Below are 24,119 nucleotides of genomic sequence, written 5' to 3' on the forward strand. Positions count from 1 at the left end.
ATGGCTCCAATCATTCAACCACGGGATTGGTCCATACCATTCCATGTGTTCATTAATGCATTCAAAGTGGCAATTGGGAGTGTGTGCATATAAGAATCTAATTTATGGATGGTTCCACCCACCAGTGTACTATACCAATCAAATGCTGCCACCAAGAGTAGAAAGAAATTAATTCTCTACAAAAAGTGAAGCTCTTGAGATGATTTATTTTGTTAAGAAATTTTGGCATTATCTTTTGGGAAATAAATTTACTTCTCATGTGGATCACCAAGCCTTGCTTTCCTTGGTGAATAAGCCTAATTTAGCTAGAAAATTAGCAAGATGGATGTTGATATTACAGGAATTTGATTTCATTATTCATGATACACTAGGTAACCAACATGTAGTGGTAGATTTCTTAACGTGAAATGAGACTCAAGAGCCAACAGAAGGCATACCAAATCAGTAACTAGATGAAGATTTGTTTCAAATATCTATTCCTTGAATTGGTATAATGAGATGCTTGTTTTCATGGCACAAGGTATGAATCGAGACCACCAAAAGAGATTAGCACTGTGAAGTAAAACTTTTTTGGTGATTTATGGATAATTGTATAGACAATTATATAAAATGAGCTTCAATCATATTGTTCACTGACCTGTGCAGTCACATGAGCACAACAAACAGTATTAATGGGGGCCCACCAAAATATAAGTGTAGTCATTTCCTTGGAGAAGTTATAGGTCAGAAGATCTTTCAAGGGATTATGGTGTCCCATGGTGTTAAAGGATGCTTGGAAGTTTTCTCATGAGTGTGATGTTTGTCAAATATTAGGACAACCAAATGATGTGGTAGATCTGATGCCTCATACTCCAATATTACCTTTGGAACCCTTTCAAAAATGGGGTATGGATTTTGCTGAGCCATCTAAACCTCCTACTCACCATACCTATATTTTAGTGGCAATGGATCATTATTCTAAATGGGTAGAAACTAGAGCTTTGAGAGATAATAAAGCTTATTCGGTGGATAAATTTCTATATGAGTGATAATGACAAGGTTTGGATGTCTGATAGAATTGGTCAGTGACCAAGGTAACCATTTTCTTAATATAATAATACAAAATTTGACATAACAACATATTTTCATTTACCAGAAGTCTACAGTGTATTATCCACATGCCAATGGACATGCAGAGTCTTCCAACAAGATCTTGCAAAGAATTCTAAAGAATTCTTCTAATAAGATCTTGCAAAGAATTCTAAAGAAAGAAGTGAATGAGAACTGAATAGATTGGGATCAAAAGTTGCATTCCACATAATGGGTGTTCTAGAAGTTAGCAAAGGGTAGATGCCATTTTCCATGGTGTATGGGTTGGATGCAGTAGCTCCCATAGAATTTATGGTGCCAAGTTTATACTACCAGATTATCTTCAGAAGAGACCGAAGCAAACAGATTTCAATAGTTACTTGCTCTTGATGAGAAGTGGTATATAGATATCAGATGTCATCCAAGCATCACAGAAAGCTTTGGGTGGATTGGTATTTTAAGTATTGGATCTTTGATATCGATGACCCAATCTTATTACCGTACCCCAAAAATTTGAAGCTTCACTAAATAGGTCCATATCGGATATCCGGAAGGATTGGATCCGGAATATTTGAGCTCACAATAATTGATGGTGTTAAATTTCCAAAACCGATAAATGGTTTTCAATTAAAACTTTACTTTGGTAAATTACTAGGATTAGTTTATGCTTATTATATTTCCATTCACACTTTTCATGATGAAGATTGTGTTCCAGGTATTCCACATGCATTGAATCTTGGGAAAAATATTTGAAATCTATTATTATCTTAAGGCATGGGATTTTGTTTGCGGCCTTGTCGCCTTGAATAATGTGAACATTTACCTCTATCATCATTATTGTGTGTGTACAATAAGAGTTGTTCCTTTCATGATTGTTCTTCTTTTCATTGTGCAATTCTATTCATTATATGTTTCATTTGCACTTAGTGTATCTTTTCTTCCTTATTTTCTTGCTTTCGTGTACTTTGTGTAGTATCATTATTTCCCATCGCCAAACATGTTGGAGTTTGAGAAATTGTCGATAATGATTAGATGTGAATACCAACTCTACAAGAGCTTGGCTAGAAAAGGTGGGCTTGTTGGAGTTTGCATCATGGATAGAGCTCATGAATAATCCTAATGCAACAGCCCAGCTTGAATAGATGTAGAAGAATGGTGTAGTTCAGACCAGCAATGGTGTTCAGGTGATAGACTCTCTTTATGTTTTGAAAGTCTTCATGTTGCCATTAGAGGGTGAAACAGAAATTACTTCGATGACGACTAAGGAAGTTGTTTTTTTCCTCGAAGGGATCTAACAAAGAACATAAAATAGCCAATCATCAAACAATCCTATCCATTGCCTACATTTTTTATTTATCTCACAGAGATGCTTATGTTAACACATAAGATAACTCACATGTGTCAAAGCAAGCCATGGGATGGTTCTTGGTTGTAGATATGGATGAACAGGAGTCATGGGCTACCTTGTTGTGAAACCAACTCCTTGCAAAGATAAAGTATTTGAATCCATAATTAAGAAAGATAAAATTTCTCTTTGGTTTATCTCAACAGAGATGCTTATGTAAGCACATAAGATAACTTACATGTCAAAGCGAGTCATGGGATGGTTCTTGATCGCTAGAGATATGGACGAGCATGTCATGTCATATGCTACCTTGTTGTGTAACCAACTCCTTTCAAAGATGAAGCATTTGAATCCACAATTAAGAAAGAAAACATTGCTCCTTATCTCTCAATCTACTAAACAATAGCTTCACTACGACAAACACAAGTCAATTATCGAACACTAGTTCCAGCCATTTAGAACTAGTTCGATAACACTAGAACTAGTTCCAGCCATTTGGAACTAGTTCGATAACACTGGAATATCAAAACAACAAAAGCCAATCTCTAAAGGCTATATAACAAGATTTGTGACATGAAAAATCTAACAAAGACTAATTACAAGGTGAGCTTTTGGAAGTGCAAAAAGCAATATACAAATGTAGAGCTCTGGGGCGAGTAGAAATTTTTAGTAGCACTTATTTCCTCTGAATTAAATAGAGGCGACTCTACTCTATTGCTTAAGAAAACCAAAATAGCCATGTTGGAATCAATGGGAAAGATACATAGATTTATGACTTTTCAACTTAAAAAATGGATGCTTATGAAGCTTGTTGTACACAACTCATACATGATACTTATCATGGCTATATGGAGCAATTGCAAGTCCTTCTTCACCTAAATTATTGGCCTTATGCTTTGAAAATCTGAAATCTAGAATGGATCTAGTGGAAAGTTTGAAAGGAAACCAAAGAATACAACTGACACTCAGATAGACACACAACCATAATATCAACATCTCCTCAACTCTCTTCGTCCAGATAAAGGTAAAGGGCTTGCTGATATTTATGATAAAGTAGAAAAAATACAACATTTAAAAGATTTATAGATTATCTGCATGTGGTTTATGCAAATAGAGGTAAAGAGTTTAATGACGAGAAGTAGCTCTTGAAGTGGCTAACCCAGGAGCTCAAAAAGAATCAAGAAAAAATGATTGAGGATCAGAAAAAATATGGAGAACTCATAACAACTTCAAAGAAATTAAAGCCAAATCTTTAAAAGAAGTTAGCTGTTGTTGCAACCAAAAAGCTTGATGAATATGAAGAAAGGATGCATCAAATAATGTAAATAATTTTTTTTAGCAAGATTATAAATCATCAATATTGTGCTAAAAGACTAGGGTGATTTGAATGCAAGGACAATTCAAGCATTTTAAAAGATAGCTTGCAAAATGTTCACTATATATTCAACATACAAATGAACTTCTTAGAAATCAACATACAAATGAATTTCTTAGAAATCATAATATACAAGTTCCTAAAGGATGGAACGGAATACAACTAATTGTCCATCATTTATGGTAGGGGGAGATATGCTGGAAGTTTTTCCACTAGATGAACACCCACCACTTCAATCAGTTGCATTACTAAAGAATCCATCCAGAACCCGTAGATTGAAATCTAGCTAGGACTTGAACACAACATCGAAGAGTCTTTTGATTCCTTAGCTTTAAAGGCAATCACGCATTTCAAAGAATTGCAAAAGAAGAAGATGCAAATGTCGAACCAATTGCTATTGTTGGGAGTCCAACAATCTTTTCAATCTTATCTTCATCGACAAGTCTAGATGTTCTCTAGTATATATCCAGATGCGCATGCCATTGATGTGCATTTTTGACATTCGTAAGAAAAACTGGATTAGGATATACTAATCGAGAAGTTGACTACATTATAACTTATTTGTCTTCGTCTCATAGGAATCTTGTATAGGTTTCACTTTGAGGCAAACAACCCACAGTGGTGGCGGGTGTGCTAGAGAGGCGATAATCCATAGTATTAACCACATAATATTAACCTTATTCATTATTCATGTTTTAGATATCAATTGGCATACTGAAACTATACATGTCGCTTTGTACCATTTCCGATTATCTTGTGGCACAAGATGCAAGCTCACATTGTAATGAATCATCATCAGTCAAAGAGAGAACTTTTATAATACATAGATATATTATGCCATCACTATTTATCTTATAAATGTCTAGGCTGATTTTCCCATTGCTTTTGTAGGCTATTAGAATCCAAGTGATTTCTACTGTAAGATCCCTCTTCCCTCATCCTACGCTAAAAAACTAACTTTTGGATGTATATTTTCTAGTGAGAGAATATGAGAATTTGATAAGGCAAGTATTTTTAATGGGAAATTTGAAAGATGGAGAAATTAAAAAATAAATAGGTAGTATTAATAATCAAGTTGCCATGTCTAAAAATTAATTTGGGGATTTCTATGTGTACATGTGTAACCCCCCTACACATGGGGCTAAAATAAAGAAAGAAAATTACAAAAATAATAAATAAAAGAATTATTTTTAAGAAAATTAAATACTAAGAATTATTCATAAAAATATACAAGGGAATATAGTCTGGCAAAGGATGGGAATAGAGTGCACATTTAATGAAATTCAAGGGTGCATGGGTAAAAGATTAAAAGTCTAAGTTTAAAAGGTGAGTACAAATACCTTAGGGTTAAACTTAGGAAGGAAAATAGTAATTAAGGTGGAGATAAGCATAGTGAACTTAACAACTCTAGCCATGCATAAATATGGGAGTTATCTAGATGTATGGGTGGATATATGTGGAGTAGTTGAGTGCATGAGAACATGGTTAAATGCATGAAAGCCAAAAGTTTAGTTGCATGATATGGTGGGCTACCAACTTGAGTACACTAAAAGTGCATGTGAAGAGTGTAACCGTAATTTTCCAGTATGTACCTCCTTCCCATCCAATGAAAAATCCACAAGTTTTTTTCATCAATGTTAGGAGAGTACTTTGCTTGGTTTTCAATACAATATATGCTCCATTTGTTCCTAGGTTAGTTTATTAAGGATAAAACAATCATTTGAGGTGTAAGAGGTGAATTATTTGAGTTTGCACAAGCCTAGATATCTGTAGAGAAATTCCTAGACTTTTGGAGGAGGAAGAAGTCCAATTCTTTATCCATTAGGTAGCGCATGTCAACTATAAATCCAATTCACAAGGTACAGCTATCTATTATTTATAAGTTATATTTTTTCACTATTTTACATTAAAAATTGGTAGTCTTGATTTAGATTAAACTAGGAAAGTAGTTTAATAATATATATACATTTTTCAAGACTAGAGACCTTTAAGGTCTAGCCTTTACCCTCTTACTTTTAAATTAATACCCAAAACTTGATAGAACCTTAGGAAATTGAGAAACCCTTTTGATGTCTTAAACCTTAGGACTAATATGTTTCAATAGCCTATTCCTAAACATATAATAATTTATCATATAATTAAATTATAGGAGAAACCTTAGGTCAAATCAAATTTTAAAGAGAGAAATTTGATCTAGATGCTTCTAAATTGTAGTAAACCTAAGTCTAGATTACCCTCAAATTAAATTATTAAATGATGGGGTTGATTTAGAAGAGTTATATATAATTAATGAATTTTGAGTGTCTCCCATGACAGTAGGATTAGGGATGTAGAGAGAGAAAATAAGATTAGGAAATTATCTTAGAAAATTACAGTTTTTACTTAGAGTTTTTTTTAAAGATTGGGTGCAAGGACAACAAAATAATTCTATAGAGACAAGAAGAATTCTAGAGAGAGAAAAGAGAATTTTAAAGAAAGAAATGAAAATGATCCTCTATGTATAGGTCAAATATAGCCTAGAATCCTAGAATTAACCTTAGAAACCAAATTGTAATAACAATCTCTCTCAAGAAACATATTTTTAGAGAGAGAAAAACTAAATTAATCCTTGAATCAAAGAGATTGTGAGTACCTTCATCAAGTACAAGATTATATGTCATAAGGAGATTCTTGAGTGTAATAAAGAGACCAAATTTAAATGGTTCTTGCAATTGGTGATGATAAGTCATTAGAAAAATTATGAGCTCATTTTGGGGCCCTCTAATGAGTTTCATGCTCTTTCTCTCTCTAAAAAATGGGGCCATGGTGAGCCCTATCAATCTTATGTCAGAACCCCTCCATGTGACATATCATTGAGAAGCTTATGATGATGAGTAGATTTAAAATATACAATCTCCGACAACTTTCAAGTAGTAATGCTCAAGATACACCACAAACAAGATTTAAGATGGCAAAATGTAATGTTACATGCCACATCATCACTTTTGAAACCGCTTTTTGGGGAGCTTCACTATTCTATGTTAGAACCCCATCATGTTATATACCATTAGAAAGATCTTGAAGCGTACATTCTAAATTTACCAACTCCAAAAAATTTGGGAATGATGTGCTCAAATTTCACCGTGGTCCCATTTTTTAGAGAGAGAAAGAGCATGAAACTCTTTAGAGGGATCTAGCACAGGTGACGACCAATATTATTTGACACTTCTATATTGAGGTGAATGTGAGACATGTAGGGATCCTCCCGGTCACCACATGGAGGTCTAAGTGTTTGGGCTCATTGGTGCGTATACCATCCTGCTCTCAGGATCATGATCATGGTGTGAGTAGATTTATGATGATGATGTGACACAGATGCATGTCACTTATGATATGTGACATGAACATATGATACATGCATGTGATGAAAAGAATTGTATGATGTATCTTTTTTTTTTAATGGCTATTTTTCAAAGGACATGAACTTATTTTTAAGTGGTGTAGGTTTTTTTTTAAGAACTGTTTTTCAAAGGAGTGCATGTGTGAACTTGTTTTTAAGTGGTGTGTGTGGGTAAAGTGGAAATTTTTTATTATGGGTATGTGAGTTCACACTGGCTCTATAAATCTAGTGGTGGACGGAAGTCTAGACCCATGGGGTTGGAAGTGGCTAGGTTGAGCCTATGTATCTAGTCAAAGTAGAAAAAAGTATCTAAAATCTAGGCGATCAAGTGGACTCAAGTTGTGGCATTTTAAAAAATAGAATATGTACTTTAAATTGAAAATATTATATATATTTGACACACACTCTCTATATATATATAGACACACACACACACGCACACACACACACACATGTAAAATACATACATACATACATACATACATGTATGTATTTTACATGTGTGTGTGTATGTGTGTGTAGAGTTTTTGTGCATGTTGGTTACATGATACCCAATAGGGTTTGAAAGTACAAGCTTAATGAAAGTGAGTAAATGGCTAAGGTAAATGCTCAAACCAACAAGGTACATCATTCTTGGCTCAATAAGGTGAGTGCATGGTTCATAATGTTGCCTATGCCTCTTACAAAGACAATGCCAAGAGATGCTTATCAAAAACATGACAAACAACAAGGTAGAGTACTTAGATATGCTATGCTCAACCTTAAAACTCATCTTAGGAGATGAAAATGCTGAGTATGCAGTGGAATAACATGCCTTGGGCTTGGGAAACGAGAGCATATGGCTTATGACATGCCTATGCTTCTTACAAACAAGAGCCTCAAGGGTGATACACAAAAACATTAAAGATGAGCACTTAGTGTACATGTGCCCAACTTTAAACCACTCAAGGAACTGAGTTTGATGATGAAAAAACAAAAAACTTCAACCTCTTTGGCTTATGGGATGAAGACAATGGTTTATGGTTGCACCATTTCTCTTTGGAAGCTTGCCAAGGTAAGCATAGAAACCGGTTGATGAGATGAAGACTTATAATGTGGCACTTATGGTGTGTACCCGGCCTCCAATACTGATGAAGAAGAGCCTCCTTAGTATTAAAGACCTCCTCCTTTGATGGTTATGACCATTATTAGTGTTAAGCAATACTATTAGTGCTTATAAGCACACTTTGAGAAGCTTTGTACACTTGAAGATGTTGATGAAGCTTGATGACAATGAGGCTCATGAATACCTCATGGTGTATGCTTACCACTTCAAGGATAAGGAAAAAGACCCTCACAAGAGCACTTAACAGATTAGTACTCCTTTATGATAAGCATGAAAGCTAATTAGTGTTTAATAACACTTTAGTGCTTAAAAAACACTAATTTTGAAACTTTTATAAAATCTACCATGGAATGCACAAACCCAGACCTGGTCTTTTGCTTGTTGCGAGCTCGTCAGGCCACCATCAGGGCTGAGATTTGAGCTGTAGTAGGACCTTGAGACCATGGGCTTCAAAAGCCCTAAGCCCTCTAAGCCCTCTAAGCCTGTAATCGCCTACACACGACGAATGGTTGTACGAAAAATAGTGCTTCAGAAAATGTGCTGCTGCTGCTCAGAGCTCAATGATGCGGCAGTGAGAGAGATGCAAACCATCAATTGGCTGTATGAACTTAAGCACTTGGAGGTCTTCTTCACTTTCCTAGTTGAGAGCTCAACGAGATTCGGCCTCCTCAAGCTACTGGAAGGCCTCCACTAGCTAGGGGTTCTTCTCCACAAAAAATGAAAAGTGGATAACCTAGTCTACAGCAACCAAAAAATGACCTAATCTACCCAAGCTCTAGATACCATGTTAAAAATTCGTGGTGCTCATGCTAGATCAAAGATGTGGAGGAGAGAGGGACCCAAAATACAAGAAAAGATCTTGCTTATTAAGTTGCTCAAAATACAACTAAGCTTCATGCTCCATACAAATGCCTTTGGCATGTGCCTTTAAATAGGCTTGCTAGTGGCCTAGGGTTAGGTGGCTCCCTTAGGACCATTCACACCCACACACCTTATACACCCTTGTTTACTAAGGCTCCAAGGCCTATATCTTCTATATCTTAATAGCCACATCATAAAGCTATCGTTCATAGGCCTCCCAAAGACTAGGATTTGCTATGGGTGTAGGGTTCTTTTTCCCTACTACGTGTTTACGTTATCCTCGCTCAAGAAGAGCTAGTATAACTCTTGTTCTCATCTAGTAAGAAACTCATGCTTCCTCCTAGGAGTGAGTCAATGAAAGATTTTTTTTGCATCTCATTTGCTGAGATCAATCCATGTTCTCTCTCGTCTAGGAGGTGGAGCTTTGTGGCTTTGCATTCCTCATTGTACCATTCATTTTGTAGTAGAGAGCCCATTGATAAACTAGCTAAGGAGCATGTGGTGTAGGGAAAGCTAGCGTGCATGGAATCATGAATGATATATAAAAGATGGGATGTGATTCTGGATATTGGAAAGTAGAGGTAAATCGGATATGAGTGAAAATAGAAACTACGGGCACTCGTGGGGAAGGTAAAGCAAGGCATGAAACTGTGAATGAGAGGTAAATGTGGTTGGCTCTTATAAGTGGGGGGATGATGGTGAAACCAAGGAAATGTGGTATGAGAGCAGGAGACCCCATGATGCCCAAAACGCCATGGTCTCGAGACAGAGACCCTTGTGGCCAAATGGTCATAGGCCTCACTCATTACTGATCCCCAAGACTTCATGGCTTGAGGAGGCCCCTATGGCCAAACGGTCATAGTCCTCACTCACTAGTGATCCCCAATACTCCATGTCTTGAGGAGCTACCTATGGCCAACTACCTATGGCCAAACGGTCATAGTCCTCACTCACTAGTGATCCCCAATACTCCATGTCTTGAGGAGCTACCTATGGCCAACTACCTATGGCCAAACGGTCATAGTCCTCACTCACTAGTGATCCCCAATACTCCATGTCTTGAGGAGCTACCTATGGCCAACTACCTATGGCCAAATGGTCAAAGGCCTCACTCACAATTAATTTCTATATGTCTAGGCTCTTGGATGCCCATGCATGATAGCTCTAGACTTTTCTCAGCCTTTACTTCAAGATCAAGGGCCATGTTTGTTGGATCTTGATCAAGGTATGTCAAGCACGGGATGTCAACTACAGGGTCATCATCTTAAGGCTATGCATGAATGTCTGTTGATAGAATGTAATTTGCAAGAGAAATATCATGTTTAATCACATTGAATGGAATATTCTCTTCAAAAGGGGTAGGAATGGAGGTTGTGAGGAGGTCTAGGGAGACATGTTCTATGGCTCTGTTCATAACTTTCTTGTGTCTATATTCACTCTTCATGGAGAAGAGGAATTCCACACGGATCTTGTGTCTATCTCCCTCAACATGGCCAACATTGATTTTTCCTCCACAGAGACTGTCACTCTTCCAAAGTGGAAGGATACAACCTTGAAAAACATCATGTGGTTAAGAATCACCGTGATGATCTTGAATCTAGCCATATCTTAATCGTATAACTTAATCTAAGAAAACATTAAAACTCACTTAATCGTGCTATTTCTACATAGTAATACAATCAAATCAATCCTCTCAAATAGCAAAATAAGCATGCATGCCATATCCAAGATTCTTATCACTTTAGCAAAGAATCATAGAATCTCAAACAAGCATTCACATAATAGAAATATTTATCAATTAAAACATAGCATCTCAATTAATCACTATGTATGTGTCTATCTCAAACATTCTGTCATCATCACCATGCTCGACAACATGGTTAGTCATAATGACTAGAATCCAGCTAATCTAGGGCTTTCTCCAATTCTCGTCCACCCAACCTCCACGTTGGACATCGTGGCTATCCTAGGTATGCCTCTTTTTGAATCTTTTCCTCTCTCTATTCTACCACATAGCTCCTAGAGGGCATAAATCTCGTTCTCTGTCTAGCGTTCTGTGTCTAAGGATAGTCGGCCTGAATCTGAAAATCTCATGTCGAGTCTCATCATACACATGTGTATCAATCATTGATTTCAAAACAAATCAATCACAAGTCATACATATCATCTCACACTCATCTCTAGTCCATAATCTTTCAAGGCATGCATATTCAAATCAATCAAAATCAACTTCAAGGACAAGTTACAGCCCATGTATGTAGCAAGGATATAAGTGCTAGAAGCAAAAAAACCTACATGTACTCTCCAAAAAATAAAAAATAAACTATACCCCTTTCTAAGCATGAGTCCCAATTATGAAATTCAAGTACCCCTATTCAAGTTTTAAAAATCAAATAGCAGATATTGAGGTTATCCATGTGACAAGTTACAGCAAGTAGCAAGGATATAAGTGCTAGAAGAAAAAAGACCTACATGTACTCTCCAAAAGTTATTGCAAGTGTGGTTAGATTAAAAGATGTGGAAAGCAAGTAACATTCTCTGTGCAACATAGGCCAACGGGACATCCCATTGTATAACATCATCTCATGCATGGCTTCCATATCTAGGAAGTGTTTCCCATATGACAAGTGTTGTATCCTAAGAGACCCATTGCGAACCCATCTCATTGAGGTCAATATCGAACAACATGATGGCATCATTCTCAAAATCATACATCAAGATGTGTTCCCTTGTTCATGCATTAAAAAATCAGTCAACAATAGAACATCTCCTTCCTGGGGGAACTCTACAATGTCTGCAAATAATTGTGTATATGGGGACTTGCCTTTCAGTCTCAAGACACATGTAAAAGGCTATTTATCAAGTGGGAAATGGGTCTCTAAACTTAAGGACGAGGGGTTTGTTACTGTAAGATTCCTCCCCCACCCCCTTTTTGATGTCTAGTATCTTTCCCTGTAATCAATCCCTCTTCAGAAATATAAAGACCTTGTTTCTATCTGTTTTAGCCTAGAGAGAGAAAAATATTCTAGAGAGAGAATATTCAGATTTTGAATATTTTTGGATAGAAAAATATCTCTTCTAATTCAGATGAGTTCCCCTGAAACAGAAATTCAAAAAGAATTTTCCAATGTGCAATTGGAATTAATTGAAAATAGCTATAAAGAACCTTAGCCTAAGGGTCTAGATTTTCAGAAATCTTTAGACTATGGTCCAATTAAGGTTCCTATGGACCAATAGCATCAATCCATGTGTAGGGAGGAGATAAATCCAACTTGTAAAAAGAAAATACCCAAAAATGAGTAAATGCTCACATGAGGTGAAGAGTTGAAAATGTACAAGGTTTATTAGTAAAAAAACTATGAGCAATATTAAAAGTATGACATATGTAAGGAAGAGGAGTTCTTTAAAGGAGGTGCATATTTCACATAAGATGAAGAGTTGAAAATGTACAAGGTTTATTAGTAAAAAATTATGAGCAATATTAAAAGTATGACATATGTAAGGAAGAGGAGTTCTTTAAAGGAGGTGCATATTTCACATAAGATGAAGAGTTGAAAATGTACAAGGTTTATTAATAAAAAATTATGAGCAATATTAAAAGTATGACATATGTAAGGAAGGGGAGTTCTTTAAAGGAGGTGTATATTTCACATAAGATGAAGAGTTGAAAATGTACAAGGTTTATTAGTAAAAAACTATGAGCAATATTAAAAATATGACATATGTAAGGAAGGGGAGTTCTTTAAAGGAGGTGCATATTTCACATGCTTGAATGAGTTTTAAACTCATAAAAATTGAGATATTTCATCTCTCCTCTCTCCTCATTCAAGTCTAGTTCCAAAAAGTTAGCTTAACTGACCTAAAAATGGTCAAATATTGACCAAACTGATTTAGAAAATTCTAGAATCAGTTTGTTTGGTTAGGAGCTCAATTTTTCCTATAAATAGAAGCCTCACCCTTGTTGAAAAATATATAGTGTTTATGCATCGTTACTCTACTCCACCTAAGCCAAGAACTGTGAATTCATTTAATAATTCACTAGTTTTTGGAGCTTCCCTCTTTCTTCAATCCTCATTAGTGGCTCCATCAACATACTTAACCAATTGATTAGTTGGGGGCCTCTACCGTGAACAAAGAATCAAGCAAGTTGTAAGGTAATTAGTGAATATTCATCTTTCTATAATTTCTCAATGTTTCTCTCTTCTCAACCCCTCTCAAGCTTGAGAAGTTTAATTGGTATGGTTTTTTTTAAATGCTATTGAAGTTTGAATAGTAGTGAAGAGTTACATAATTTAATAAATGCTATTGAAGTTAATTTTCATTTATGTTTAAATTCTAATGATTCTTATGTAAATTCTCTCTCTCACTCAAGAAATGGTCATACTCATGACCCATTCTCAATCCAAATCAAGCTTTTCATAAAGCTTTTCCTTAACCCAAGATTAAGCTATGCTTGAGGCCAAATTAATGGCTTTTTCTTATGCTTTTAGTTTATGTATATTGATGATTCAATCCATTATGGATTAAGGATCCAATTAGAGAATCATTTTAATTATTTTCTTAATGATAAGCTTTATCCCTTAGAAAAATTGAGATTTATCAGTCATAGCAGCGGAGCTATGGCAAAATTTTTATAAAAATTATGCATAAAAAATTTTCATTCAAAGCATAAAAAGAGGACTTCCTACCATATTCTAGGAATCATCATCCTAGATTAATTGAAAGAATTTCATTATAATCATGGAGAAATTGAATTTTAATATTATGCATAAAGGATAAATTTTTATATCAAAAGTGTTATTTTTACCATTTTTATTTTCATGCATAGAAGTATGCATAATGGATAAATTTTTATATCAAAAGTGTTACTTTTATCATTTTTACTTTCATGCATAGAAGTATGCATAAAGGATAAATTTTTATATCAAAAGTGTTATTTTTACCATTTTTATTTTCATGCATAGAAGTATGCATAATGGATAAATTTTTATATCAAAAGTGTTACTTTTATCATTTTTATTTCATACATAAAAGTATGCATAAAAGAAAATTTTTATATCAAAAGTGTTACTTTTATCATTTTTAATTTTCATGCATAGAAGTATGCATAAAGGAAAATTTTTATATCAAAAGTGTTACTTTTATCATTTTTAATTTTCATGCATAGAAGTATGCATAAAGGAAAAATTTTTATATCAAAAGTGTTACTTTTATCATATTGGATTTCATGTATATAAGTATGCATAAAAGATATTCTTTTTATACTAAAAGTATGATTTTCCTCATAAATGGATTTTATGCTTAACTTAGATGCATAAGAGAAATTCTTTTATTCTAAAAGTATAATTTCCTACCAAATTGAAATCATGCATAAGAAGATGCATAAAAGATTGATTTTAATTTCGAAAGTGTTAGTCTCCTTAAATGGAATTTATGTATAAATAAATGTGTAGAGAAATCTTATATCAAATAAAAGAATTCTCTTAAAAAAAAAAAAAAAGATATGAAATGTGATAAGATGTGATAAGAGGTGTATGAGATGTGATAAGAATTGATAAGATACGTATGGAAAGTGATAGGATGTGATAAGAGGTGTGATAAGAGGTGATAAGATGCTTATGAAATAAGTTAGGATGTGATAAGATGAATTAAGATGTGTATGGGGGGATGAGGTAAGAAGTGTATGTGATAGGATAAGATGTATATGGGTTGTGATAGGGCGAGAATGGATGTGATGTAAAAGATTAGATGTGAAAGTATATGGGGTTATATAAATGGGAATGAGAAAATGGATATATGTATGTGGATGTGTGGATATGGAGATGGGAGTGTGGATGTATGAACATGAAAATGGATATATGCATGAAGATGTATATGCATAGATGTAAATGTGGATGTAGATGTGGATGTATAGATGTGAATGGATGTGGATGTATAGATGTGAATGGAAATGTGGATGTGGATGTATGTGAATGTGGATGTAGATGTGGATGTATAGATGTGAATGTGGAATGTGGATGTGGATGTATGTATGTATGTGGATGTAGATGTGGATGTATAGATGTGAATGGGAATGGGGATGTGGATGTATGTGAATGTGAATGTAGATGTGGATGTATGTGAATGTGAATGTAGATGTGAATGTGGAATGTGGATGTATAGATGTGGATGTATGGGAATGTGGATGTGGATGTATGTGAATGTGAATGTAGATGTGGATGTATAGATGTGAATGTGGAATGTGGATGTGGATGTATGTATGTATGTGGATGTAGATGTGGATATATGGATGTGTATGTATGAATGTGGATATGGGATGTGGATGTATAAATGAGGATGTGAAAATGGAGATAAGCATGTAGATGTGGATGTATGGATGTGAATGTGGATGTGGATGTGGATGTATGGATGTGGATATGGATGTGAATATATGATATGTGATGTGAAGGAATCTGAAGTGAAGAGATGGAAAAGGAGGTGATTGGATGAGTACACATATACATGGAATGTGGAATAAGTAATGTGGATTAATGAGGGATAATGTGGAAAAATGAGAGTTAATATAGAAACTGTATTTGTAAACTGTTTGTAAATGCTGTTTGTAAATGGCTGTTTTATGTCAAGAATGCTAGGGAAGCATTTTGACCGTCTTGTGATTAAGGTCGTGGAGACCTAACTGATAAAGTTGCAACTGCTGACGGAGAGTCAATGGAGGACGTCTCGCGTAGCAAGGTCGACCGAGGTCTTGACCAGCCTCGGTTCGATTAAAATGGTGAGCTTCCGGTACGGTGGATGAGGGACCAAGGAAGCGGCCTATGAGTGAAGCGCTAGGTCACCTGCGAAGGATCCTAGAGGGTGCTGACCATACGGTGCTCGGGCTCTGGGTCGCCTAGGATACCCACGCGTGCGTCGAGGAAGATATTGGAACAAGGAGTAAGAGTTGTTTTGTGAAACCGGGCATGGATCTGGTTGACTGACCTTGCTGGTCCTCAACGGATGAGTCCATGGCTCTTTTATATGGATCTGTTGGTTGATCTTGCTGATCTTCAACGAGAGTCCATCTTGATAAATGATTATATTGCCGAGTATTATGGGCTAGGAACTATGGAAACGGCCTCTGAGTGGACAGGTGGTGAGCGTTCTAGTTGCCAATGATGCCATAGATACTCTGATGATGAAGGAATGATGGGAAATTTGAGAATCAACCGGATAATTTGGAAGACTGTGATCAGTGGTACTATGGTTTCATTAAAGGATTGTTTTAAAGTTAGCTGATGCTAAGAATAAGGCAATTTCATATTGGGTGTGTAAGTGGTGTGCCTAATTTTATGTTTGCATGAACTTCCGGCTAGGGGGCCTTGGAACTCTTTCCCTTGGTACCCGGGACAAAACCTAACCAAATTCCAAATTGGATCCCATCACTACAGTGGTTGGGCGGTTGGCTAACCCATGGGATCGGATGGGGTTAGGCTGGACTGATGGATCCGTAAACCGAGACTCAATTTCTGTTATTACGATAGATGAAGTAAGTCCCGGATAGTAATTGTTCTATGGATAGGAATCAACGGCTGTGCCTCTTGATGGGGAAAAAAGCGTTGATCCCAATGATCCAAGTGCAAGTTTCTTCCTTGATCCGACCGAGTATCTTTATAGGTGCAGTTGGATCAGCGTGATCAGTAATGATCTTGACTACGTTAGAGTAAAAAATTATCCTGGTGGAATCGCCCGTGCTTTCCGGGTAAGGGAAGTTTTTTCCGGGTTCGGTTTTGGAAAAACCGACGGATTAGTCTCTTGTCCGGATATCCGTGGACGAGGCCCCGAATGTGGGACCCCTGTCCCGTGCGAGAAGTGCTACTTCCGCTGCTAGTACCCGAATCCGTTGCTCGGTGGGAACAGGGGGATCTCACAGTTACCTCAACAAGTCCTTCCCAACTCAACCATGCGTCTACAAAGGGACGACACCCATTTGTCTACCTAATGTCACCACATCTTGAGGTGTGGACCCTTTTGGGAATCCCACAAATCTTACATTGCTTTCCTGCATTTTTCCACTTCCAATGTTACTATCATGATTGCATTTTTGGGGGAAATAGTTAGCCTTTTGCTTCTTCAAAACCTCAACCCCCACTGAGAGGTTGTTGCTTCTAGGCCCACTTAGAGTTCTACATTCTCAGCTTTCAACTATTTTACATTCATTTCTAACACAGGCCTACACATATATTGCACCTTCCTCCACCCCCTTTACTTGAATAGGGGTCTTAATCTCCTCAAACTGTTTCCGGAGCTCCCCCATTTTTTGTTTACATTCTATACATTTAGCTTCACTAATTGGTAGCCATTGGTCAAAGACGTTCAAAAGTTATCTGTCACATGCGGAATCTCTAGGAGTCTTCTTTCAGCGCTAAACACCATACTAGAACATGCTTGATGCAAAACGCATATAGAAGATAGAGAAGAGAGTGAGAGAGATAACTAAGTATTCAGTATATTCATAATGTACAAAAAGATGTACAGTCTTGCAGCCATAGGCTTCTTCTTTCAAAACGTAGAAATACTTAGTGAATGCCTAAACAATGAGCAACTTTGCCCTTTTATAGGGATGGAAAACCTCCATGGACTGGCCGACTTGTTGTCCGCTAGGTCCAAGCTAAATAAATGCTACAGCCAACAGGGAATACTCCATCAAAATCTGGCCGACAACCTCTTGTCCTCTCCGCAAGGTTCTCTTGCCCAAACCTAGCAGCACAAGCTCCAAAATCAAGTTCTAATCCGGTTCTTTATCTGTTAACTTTCAAGGATCAGCCTGCACATGACATCCCCCTCTACTAAACTTGACGACGGGATTCCAACTTCTGTTCTTGGATGACTGTTGTGAGGTGAAAAAAAGAAGAAAGAACCTGCCTCTATAGCTCTTCCACCTCCCAAACTTGGAAAAACTACCACGAACGGGGCACCACCAGCCACCGGCTGGAACACTCTCTCAACATTCGCCACCCACCCACCGACCCACCCACCCACCCACACCATAAGACAGCTTAGAACCATGAAGGACGGATAATCATTCAACAAAAAAACATATACAGCATCAACCATGTACAAACTCAGCAAAGTACACTAAAGACCAGGACTCTGGCCAGGATTTACTGCCAAGGGAATACACCCTTGCGTCTGACGACCAAGCCTCATCTTCCGGTCCCTATAATCTCCAGAGGGCGTCCACACCAGCAACCCTTCTTCACTCTCTCTGTAGCCCGGCTACTCTCTGTCTGCTGCTACCTGCCAATTGTCGTAGGCGAGCCCCACTGTCTCCAGCCCACACATCAGCACCACTTCTGCATCCAACACACACAAAAACCCAAGGCTTCCTCTCTGGTCAGCATCCACGCACTGCCTGCAATCATCGCCCACACAAGACCAGCTACTCTCTCCAGAAGGCACCCACACCAGCAACCCTTCTTCACTCAGCAGCTCCCACTCTCTGTATGTCGTGACCAGCAGCTTCACCAACCACCAGAGCCTCGCACAATCCTCAGCACCACGAACCACTGCTCACCGCAGCATCCTCAGATATCTAGCCCAAGCCACATCTTTTAATCCTTTCCGAACAGCAGCCCTCTCTTGCTGTTTCAATCACCAGCCCATACTATCACCATCACCCAAGAGACCTGCAGCCTCTTTCTCTTGTTCACCCGGCTGTACTCCAGCCCTTTAGCTGTTCACCTTGCCACCAGCAGCTCCTAGGCGGTCCTCTTTTTCTACATCTCCATGGTGCCTGCCTGCAGCTCCTCTCTCTGCTGCTCTCTGCTGCGCCAATCACCAGGCTCTCTCTCTCTTTGCCTCTGGCCTTGCACAACTACCCAACAAGGCCTCTCACAGCAATGATACCCGCCAGCTGCGCTTCACTAACCTCTCTATTGCCAGCGCCTATCGCCAGTTGCTCCCAGGCGGTTCCCTTCTCATGCACACAACTGTGCCTTCACTTAACCTGCTGCTGCGCTGCCAGGGATTTCACTGACGTAAACGAGAACATGTGAACATGTTAATAACATATGTTAATAACACAAAAAATCTTGTGATCACATGTTATATTCACAAAGCTTTCACAAGGACCTAAAAAAATTATCTTTGTTGGGCATAAAAAATCTTCTTAGGTGGCCACTGACCTGCTATTATGTGAAGATGGTAACATGAGAACATGTGAATAGCTTATTCCCATGTGTAGCCAAGCTTTTAAGGGGTTCCCAAATGGCAAGTGACCTGTTATTTTGTGAACGGTAACATGAGAACATGTGAATAACTTGTTCACATGTGTTATTATCACAAAAAATCTTGTGATCACGTGAATATTAAATCGCTGTGCGCTGCTCTTCTTTACACGGAGGCCCCACCACCTCTTCAGCTCAACGCAGCGACCATAGTCCCCACGTTTTTTCTTACAAGCTGCGCCCAGCCTTCCCTTGCACTTTTTCGCCAGCTGCTCCCACACACACAGCCTAGAGTCTCTGCAGCTTCACACAGTCGTGAGCTCTCCACCTCCAGTGCCTCACGCATCCACAACTACGAGGCCCCCAACTCTTTACACACTCTTCCGCGCTCTTGCCAGCTCGACCACTCTACCGGCTCTGGCTTCACAATAGGCCTCCCCAGTCGGCCCCGTTTCAGCAAGGCGACGACCCCCCACCAGTGCGTTGCAGCCCACTCATCTCTTCTGCAAAGCGACCTTCTTATCACCTTTTCGAAGCGGTCCTCTATCACCTTCTTCACGCCTTCTAGATGATGAGTTGGCAGCCCATGAGAATTTCCACGTTTGCTATTACTATATTTGGCCATTGTTATTAAAATTCATAATTATTTTAAAGGCTTCAAAAATATGCCACCATACTATGCCCCTCCTCATTTCAAATTCAAATTCACACGCCACGCCATGACCTTGTCATCAGGAACATCATCAGCTTTCCAAACAATGCTGCCAACTGTCATCATCCACATCATCAACATTATGATTTTCCAAATACGACCACAGTCGGTGCCATACTTGCATCCCGAATAAGCTCTAGATTTCCCATATTTACTCCAAAACAAACACGTGCAAATTCCAGCAGCTCACGACAAAACCACTCGGCATGTACGCTTGCCAGGGCATTCAGGGCAAAATTTATTCGCACACCACACGCACCATATGTACACGGACCAAAAACACCTTTCAGATTTTAGCCTGACAACTGTCATCATCCCATTGTCTTTTCACGGAGTCCCAACCCTATCATCCTTCCCTTCCTGCAACCTTTTCACTAAAAACTCTACCCGATGTCCAAATCCACTCCAACTTTGATGAAGATCTATGCACCTATTCCATCCTATCCCCTTTCCCTTCATGCCTTGTCCCTAAATACTTTCTCTAATTTTCTTTTCCTGAGTATTGAGTCTGGCACTCTCGCTCCACATCTTGGAGGATCATCCTCCTTTGGAACCGTTGCATGAAAGCCTTTCCTGCCCCAAGTGGCACCACCCAACTCATAGGACTGCCATTCCCCTTAGGTCTTGTAGAACACCACCATGGGAACTTCTTCCATGTCTTGTGTTCCTTTCCTTGGAATGTGCACCTGCATCTGGGATTGATACCAATGTCACATGTGGAAGCTCTGGGAGTCTTCTTTCAGCCCTAAACACCATCCTAGAACATGCCTGATGCAAAACGCATACAAACGATAGAGAAAAAACAAAGAGAGGAAGTTGAGTATTCAATATATTCATAATGTACAAAAAGATGTACAAGCCTTGCAGCCATAGGCTGCCTCTTCAAAAGGCCAAAATACCTAGTCTAATTCCTATTCTATGACCCAATCCCAAGGAGGGACTGAATCAGTGTTAAGCTTTGCTAAGCCTAATGCTCTAATACCAATGTCACATGCAGAAGCTCTGGGAGTCTTCTTTCAGCCCTAAACACCATCCTGGAACATGCTTGATGCAAAACGCATACAAAAGATAGATAGATAGATAGATAGATAGATAGATAGAGAGAGAGAGAGAGAGAGAGAGAGAGAGAGAACTGAGTATTCAATATATTCATAATGTACAAAAAGATGTATAAGTCTTGTAGCCATAGGCTGCCTCTTCAAAAGGTAGAAATATTTAGTCTAATTCCTTTTCTATGACCCAATCCCAAGGAGGGCATGAATGCCTAATGAGCAAGTTTTCCCTTTTATAGGGTTGGAAAACCTCCATGGACTGGCCGTGGGATTAGCCTGCACATGTCTTGCACATGACATTATATTAACGTCTATGGAAGACCTCAAAGGTCTATGAACCATAAGTAATACAATGGTACCATGCTGAGCCATGGAAGAACTGAAAAGGAAATGAAAATGTGTGTTGTACATCCAAATGGTAGATGATTGTCCAATGATACCTCGTCATCTAATACCAATCTCAGGGAAAAAAGAGGGTCAAGCCTCTATGATGGGAACATGTCATGTTAGCCAGAGAACCTCCCAGATCCACCTATATGGTGGAGGGTCTTAATGCTCTGGGCCGAGGGCGTATGGCTTGTAAAACGGACCGAGCTTTCTCTCTAAACTCCTTTGGAATGCAGAGAGAGAGAGAGAGAGAGAGAGAGAGAGAGAGAGAGAGAGAGAGAGAGAGTTATATTAATGTCTACGGAAGAACCAAGGGCCTATGAGACCAAAAGTAATACAATGGTACCATGGATATACTGAGCCATGGAAAACTGAAAGAAAAAGTAAAATGAAAACATCTGACAGTACATGAGGTCAACAGATCTTGTGTAGAGTGAGATATGTTGTGATCAGCTAATGATGATACTGGCCTCAACCAAAACTGATCTGATGGTGGAGTGAATGGAAAGCCTCTATGATGGGAGCATGTCATGTTGGCATGGAGAACCTCATGAATATATCTCTATGTAGTGGAGGGTCCTGATGCTCCAGGTCAGGGACGTCTGGCTCACAAAATGGATTGAGCTCTCTCGCTAAGAACTCCTTTGGGGCGTGAAGCTGGAGTGTGGGTATGCGTGGTGGGCTCTGATGTTGTAGTAGAGGAATTGGTGTGGGTAGTGGATTCCGATGTGGATGTGTATACCACAAAGAAATCTGTGATAGCTCTCTAGGAGGTATCCTGTTGGAGCCGGGGCTGTCTCTCAGCATGCTACCTCAACACTACATCCCTGTGTGGTCTAAGCTCCATCAAGTACATGACTAAACACCTCTTATCCTCAAACTATATCACCCGTGTGAGTGGTCAAAATCCCTCTCGGAAGAGGTAGTGGAATCTCCACCGTATCTCATATAAAGCCGGGCAACGTAACATCATATAATGTGCCTCATCCTCTACTGCTCTTGTGATGCATATTGTGCATGTCCTCTCCTCATGTGGGATATCCTCAGCTCTGCCAATCTCTACTTTGAGGTGGTGGGAGGATACCTTGAGCTTACCGATCGTGATACGCATAGCATGTGACATGTGCTCAGCGGTGGGAGGATACCCTGAGCTTGCCGATCATGATACGCATAGCATGTGACATGTGTATTTGTATGTATCCCAGGATCCAAAAGAATCCGTCCTCATAGAGTCTCAAGAAGTGATCTCTGTAGAACTCTCACTTCTTACCAATCTCTAACGGACACCCATGTCAAGTGTATGTATAGCCCAAGTAGATCTAACCGGATGATCCGGTTGATCTCCTGTCGTGAGAGATCAAAGCATGGGGAATCCAAGCTATACTGAAATGGGGGGAGACAGTCCATCTATATGCCATGTGCATGAAACCATTCGACTACCTCAGAGTACCATGCATGTGTTGGTAATGGTGGTGGCCATGTCAGTGAGGAGGAGGGCAGTCCAACTCATCTCAATCGCTCCCTCTCCCTCTCACCGTATAATTGCATAGAGGACTCTAGTGCTAGTCGTGGGAGGCGGTCTCTACCAAGCGTGTATATATGTTGAATATAAGTGACAGTCTGCAAAAGGGCATCTGTAACCAATGGGGCCACCCCAAATTCTGCATGTAGAATGTCATGTGGTACAAATGGCTTACTCCTGATCATGCGTGACAACATCATCACTTGTAGCCTCTCTATGCTCCTCCAATGATCCTTCCCTAGGCTTGGGCCCCAAAAAGTTGCACCATACATAGCCGCTCGTCGTACTAGAGTATCAAAGAGCCAGCACTTAGTGTGAGGTTCTTGGAAATGTGCCTGGAAACACTCTCTCTCTCCATATGGGCTAGGGAGGCATGCCCCTCGCAAGTTGGTCAGTGGGGTAGCTATGGTCATGCAGAACAAAGGGCCTTTAAAAGTGACTCCTAGATACACATACTTCTGCACAATCTCCACTGGGGCATCTCTGTATATAAAAGAAAATCGTGAGGCGACTGCATAAGATGTTTTCAAGACCATAACCTTGGTTTTGCCCAAAATGACCATAAGGTCTCTCTCCCTGCAAAATCTATACAATGCATTTAAGTGTTTCTGTAAACCCTTAGTTAAATCTGAGATCAAGACAATGTCGTCAGCATATAGCAATATGGGAACTACTGTTTGAGCCAATAGTAGTGAACCTCCACCTCTGAAACTATCCACAAATACTGCGATCTCATCGATGTATAGGCCAAAGAGTGTAGGTGAGAGTGGGCAGCCCTACTTAACCCCAATAGTGCTACATATATCTCCCAAGGTCCCGCTAGCTACACGTACTTGGTCGAGTACTGCCTCATATAGTGTCATGACACCCCATATCATCTCATGTGAGAACTGGAGCTCCTGCAAGCATCCTATAAGACGAGGTCGAGGGATGGAGTTAAGGCATTGCGAAAATCCACAAAGCAATAATACACATGTCTCTTTGAGGACCTTGCCTCCTCTATGATAGCCCGTAAAGTAAAGATATGGTCCAACGTGGAGAAGTTTCTCCTGAATCATACCTAGCCTGATGCTCTGTTTCTCATCCTCTCTTCCATAGAGCTCATCAT

The sequence above is a fragment of the Cibotium barometz genome, chromosome 23 (genome assembly GCF_041138505.1).
Source record: "Cibotium barometz isolate CiBa-2024 chromosome 23, ASM4113850v1, whole genome shotgun sequence".
NCBI classification, from domain to species: domain Eukaryota; kingdom Viridiplantae; phylum Streptophyta; class Polypodiopsida; order Cyatheales; family Cibotiaceae; genus Cibotium; species Cibotium barometz.